Here is a 5,125-nt window from a genome sequence, read left to right on the forward strand (position 1 = left end):
CCGGTCGCCCCGTGAAAATAAACTGTTTCGCCGTTTTTATCAGATGTTTTACGGATTTCTGGTGTTAAATTGGAATAAAAACGGTGAAACGGTGTTTCTTTTCACGTGCCGACCGGCCACTGAAACGCCGGTATTACCGTAAACGGTCATTTTTCTAACAGTGTAATGTTATTGCTGCCGACACGAATCCAAGCGTGGATTCTGAATTCCACTGTTCTATGTCGAGGCTAAAAGCCTTCGTATCATCTCTACGTCTTTGGCCAGGATTTTCACGCGTAGTCTCATCATTACGAATTACAATATTCGATGTCTCATGGATTTGTATCGTCTCTACGTCTTTGGCCAGGATTTTCACGCGTAGTCTCATCAGTACGAATTACAATATTCAATGTCTCATGGATTTGCTCAGCCTTTGGTCTCGCTGCGGTAGCGTCTGTTTTGCTTTCATTGTTGTCTGGTCATTTTCTTTTTATCACATTTACTGATTATAGCGACTCGACTAGAAATTCGTTGATTTTTTAGCTTTGGACCATTAATTGAAGAGAAGACGTTATTTGCTCGCAACGCGCCCGGTTGGGCGTTGAGTGCCGTGTTCCTTACTTATTTTGACAAAGATACCTGAAGCGAGCGTAGTATGTAAAAAATATGTCGGGGGAATAATGAAAATATTCCCTGAGACGAGCATAGTTTGTAAAAAATATGTCGACGGAACAGTAAAAATATTCTGGAAGTATCATCACTAGGATACGATACCCTGAACGCTCGACAGTTTAATTTTATAATGTGACTTGTATCAATTTCGTCAGTTAGTCGCGTGTAGTTAGCTGAGCCTCGATCGAAGGTGAAGGTGTTTTATATACGAGCATAGTATATAAAAAATATGTTGAAGGAATAGTAAAAATATTCTGGAAGTATCATCACTAGGATACGATACCCTGAACGCTCGACAGTTTAATTTTATAATGTGACTTGTGTCAATTTCGTCAATTAGTCGTCGCGTGTAGTTAACTATTAAGCCTCGATCGAAGGTTTGTTCCGTCACGCGTGCTAGAATTTGATGTCGCTAACACTTAAGGTATTCAATGATGATGTCATAAAATAATTTTTTGTTTGCTGTTCTTGCTTGGCTGTTTTACACAGTTGCTTTACACGACTAGGATACTAAGTACTAAGGATACTAAGTATTTGAGTCGTTGTCCTTGAGGATGTATATAAGTTGTGAGTACGCTCCTTTACGCTGAATAAGAATACAAATCCTAATGTTAGCTATAGCTTAAATTGTCAAGTTCTGCGTAATCTAATCCACTGTAACTGCAAAGTGAAATTCGTGTTGAGTTAAGCTTTAATATTTCACGTTAACATAGAGTAAATGTCGAGGTTGTTTATAAACGTCGTGTCGAGGTAGCACAGTTTGTTTGTCGTTCAAGTTCATCTTTATTAAGGAATGTAATTGTCGGCAACACGTCATAGCATTTCTTATTCTTTCAAAGTAAAATCTACAATTGGTATTTAGATCGCGTGTGACCATCACTCAATAACCATGTTCATAAATAGATTAACGAATTATTAGTTCTTCAATAAATGATATTTTCATTGCATTAATTATTATCGTGCAATCTCCTTAGAAATCTGCAATTGACGATTTTATTATTCGGGGATAAAGACGTTTCACTCTTGCGTGCCGAGATCTGCATCAAGTCTCTGACTCATCTAAATTTACGCACGAGTTGCGCAATTTGCGTACTACTTGCGCAATTTGCGTACAACTTGTACTACTTGCGTAATTTACGCACGACTTGCGCAATTTGCGTACTGCTTGCGCAATTTGCGTACTACTTGCGCAATTTGCGTACTACTTGCGCAATTTGCGTACCACAACTTGTACTACTTGCGTAATTTGCGTACTATTTTTCAGGGAGCTAATGTATACGCCGGGAGACTAACAAAGCTTCGGTATGCACGAAGCTTCACAGTCCTGCACCCAAATTTAGTCGTGGAACTTTAAAATTTTGATAAGAATTGTTCCCAGCCTCGATTTCAGTTGGGACTTGAAAATTTTGATAATATTGTTCCCAGCCTCGATTTCAGTTGGGTTTTTAGCGGGTTTTCGACTACCGGTGGCAAGTTTAAGTTAAGTTGAGGCCTGCCTTCGTACAGCGTTGGAGTGGTTATGTCGATTCCATTTCGTGGTTGACTCAACATACTTGAATGAATATCCACTAGAAGTTTGTCTTATGTTGAGATGGTTTAGCTTCTGTGTTGTCATATTAGAATGAATTTCAAATGAACGTTTTGCGTAGGTACGTACCACTTGTGATCTGATGTTGAATCAACGTTGATTGAACGTTTGAAAGTGAAGTTTATTTCGATTCATCGTTGTTTGCCCAGTGAGGCTGGTCTGGTTTACCGCTTGTGTTGTAATGGTCGAATTTAGGGAAAGAACGGCAAAAGAACTACCTCTTTTCGACGCTGTACGTCAGTGTAGGTAATTACACTTGTAATTACACATAAGAAATTGTTCACTAGAACATTACGAATGTACGAGACCACCTCTGCGGCTCTGGAGATTCGCATCGATAAAGCTATGATTTTCATATCACTTGGTCAAGAATGTTTATCACTTGGTCAAGAATATTTATCACTTGGTCAAGAATATTTATCACTTGGTCAAGAATATTTATCACTTGGTCAAGAATATTTATCACTTGGTCAAGAATATTTACCGTTCATTTTTCCCCGCTGCATGAGGCGTGTTTCTCACTCCTCATTGTTTACGAATTACAATATTTTGCTTCTTTGTTTCTTTCTTTACAAATTTAAAAATTTATATTTAGGCATTGAACGTCGTGGGTTAAAAATTATTTGGTTTGTTAAAGAAATCGATAGGCCTGATAGAAAGTTTAAATTTTATTAAGATGTTTCGAGGGCCAACTCTACGCGCCCATCTGACTCTGTGTGCGTGTGAACATTCATAATGTCGACAATAGAATTTAAATTGTTTACCCTTTGTTTTATTTATCCTGATCTTACAGTGTTGCAGCAACATGGTGGGTTATGTAAGGAATTACACATAATTGAATCACTGTACTGTATACTCGGAGAAATAAGTGAGACTTTGTCCAAATAGCGATGCACTTCATAATTTTTGCGGGTCATTCTGACTCACTTTGACCAAGCAAAAAGCGTATGCAAGAAAGTATTGGTATTTGGACACATGTCCCATGTATTGTCATAGCTGTTATCCTTCCTCAGACTTGTATGGCGAGATGAAATGTTTTATAAAATGGAGGCAAGTAAAGAGTTCTCGTAGAAATGTGGAAACACATGTGATAGCAAATAAATGTGTTTCAATTTAAAGTAAATTGAGTTACAAGCTGATTCTTAGAATAATCGTTTAATCAAATTAATTCTACTGGATTGAATGATGCTTTCAACTGCAACAAGTTACTTTCCGAATGGATCATATAGTTGTGCCCTAAAACTTTTATGCGGTATATATTGGATTAAATTCAATACGGTAAATTTTAGCTAGGATTTATGTAAAATTTTGCACTGTCAATTTTGCAACACCGAGATTTCTGAGGAAAAAACTAAATGACTTAGAAATTTACTTTGTATACATTTCCGATTTTAAACTTTCTTCGGTCCATTGCAGGCGAGTCGACTTACTTGTAATCCATGGATCGCAGTCGAACGTCTTCAGCCCCGTACACTGCGTACTGATATACGCGTCTGCTGCTGCGTTACTAGCATCGTGTTACGCATCTGCTACACCATGGAACAACTGTTGCCATTGTGTTCTACAAAATATTGCACCTCCTACAATTGAGTGCTACCATGGATTTCAACTCCTACAATTGAGTTCTACCATAGACTTCAACTCCTACAGTTGAGTTCTACCATGGACTGCTGCTCATATCATTGAGTTTTACCATTGAAAACAACTTAGTTTTCAGTAATGGCGTCCAAAATACGGCAAACTTTAAGATCTAATTTATCACAAATTTCATTTCTGATACTGTCCAATACTCAGAGATCGGCTGATACTGTCCAATACTCAGAGATCGGCTGATACTGTCCAATACTCAGAGATCGGCTGATACTGTCCAATACTCAGAGATTGGCTGATACTGTCCAATACTCAGAGATCGGCTGATACTGTCCAATACCCAGAGATCGGCTGATACTGTCCAATACTCAGAGACAATACTGTCTCGAGAATGCCGAGATTGTATTTTAAATTTATTTTAAATTTGACTTTGGAATCTTTTAGTAATGTTATCATGCGTGAATTTGTTATGTAGGTATGATAATTTAATGATTTTACTTGACTATTTCTTGATTGAGGATAGGATTCTCATGTTTGACAAACTTGTACGTTTTTATATAATTTTAAATGACTTCTCAAATAAGTTTTTGAACTGCGACGGGTTAAATCAATCTCTGTCTCATGCGCTTTTCGCTTTTAAATGCATAGCTTCCTTTTTAAAATATAATTTCATGATCGTCGTCAGAGATGAATCTTTACCAACGATTTGTGAAAAGCTTTTATCGAACCTTGTAAATTTATTAGCAGTTTAAGAAAATGTGTGCAAAGTTCGTACCTGAACAATCATGTCTGGGATTGTATTATGGTCTCAATATAGATAGATTATCACGTTAAGTGCGGCAACGACCCACAGCGCTGGCAGCTGGCCTAAAAACGGCCAAGTCCGCTGCTAAAAAGGCCTATAATTCAAAATACACTAGCAAATTTGTAGGTTCAGGTGCAAAAATTAAATTTTCCTTTTTTCGTATATTTTATACTTTAATGAGGCAGTACTGCCATCATAAATTTTTGTCGACAAACGCAATTGAAAAAAACTAAATCGCGGAATTTATCCTGAAAAAAGACCCTGCCACCCACCCGTGGGTCGTTCCGCACTTAACGTATTATATTAATTATTCCTACCAATGTTCAATGGTACAATTTATTACCTATATAGTGTATGAAACTCAATTTTCAGGAATTTTCGTTCTTAATAGTGAAGTAAGTTTTTTTTTTTGCTATACCGTCAACTGGGGTGACTTCGGCCGCCGGGGTGACTTCGGCCGCCGGGGTGACTTCGGCTGCGTTTTTGATTTT

Source organism: Hyalella azteca, unplaced genomic scaffold, assembly GCF_000764305.2.
Source record: "Hyalella azteca isolate HAZT.00-mixed unplaced genomic scaffold, Hazt_2.0.2 contig10132, whole genome shotgun sequence".
Lineage (NCBI taxonomy): Eukaryota > Metazoa > Arthropoda > Malacostraca > Amphipoda > Hyalellidae > Hyalella > Hyalella azteca.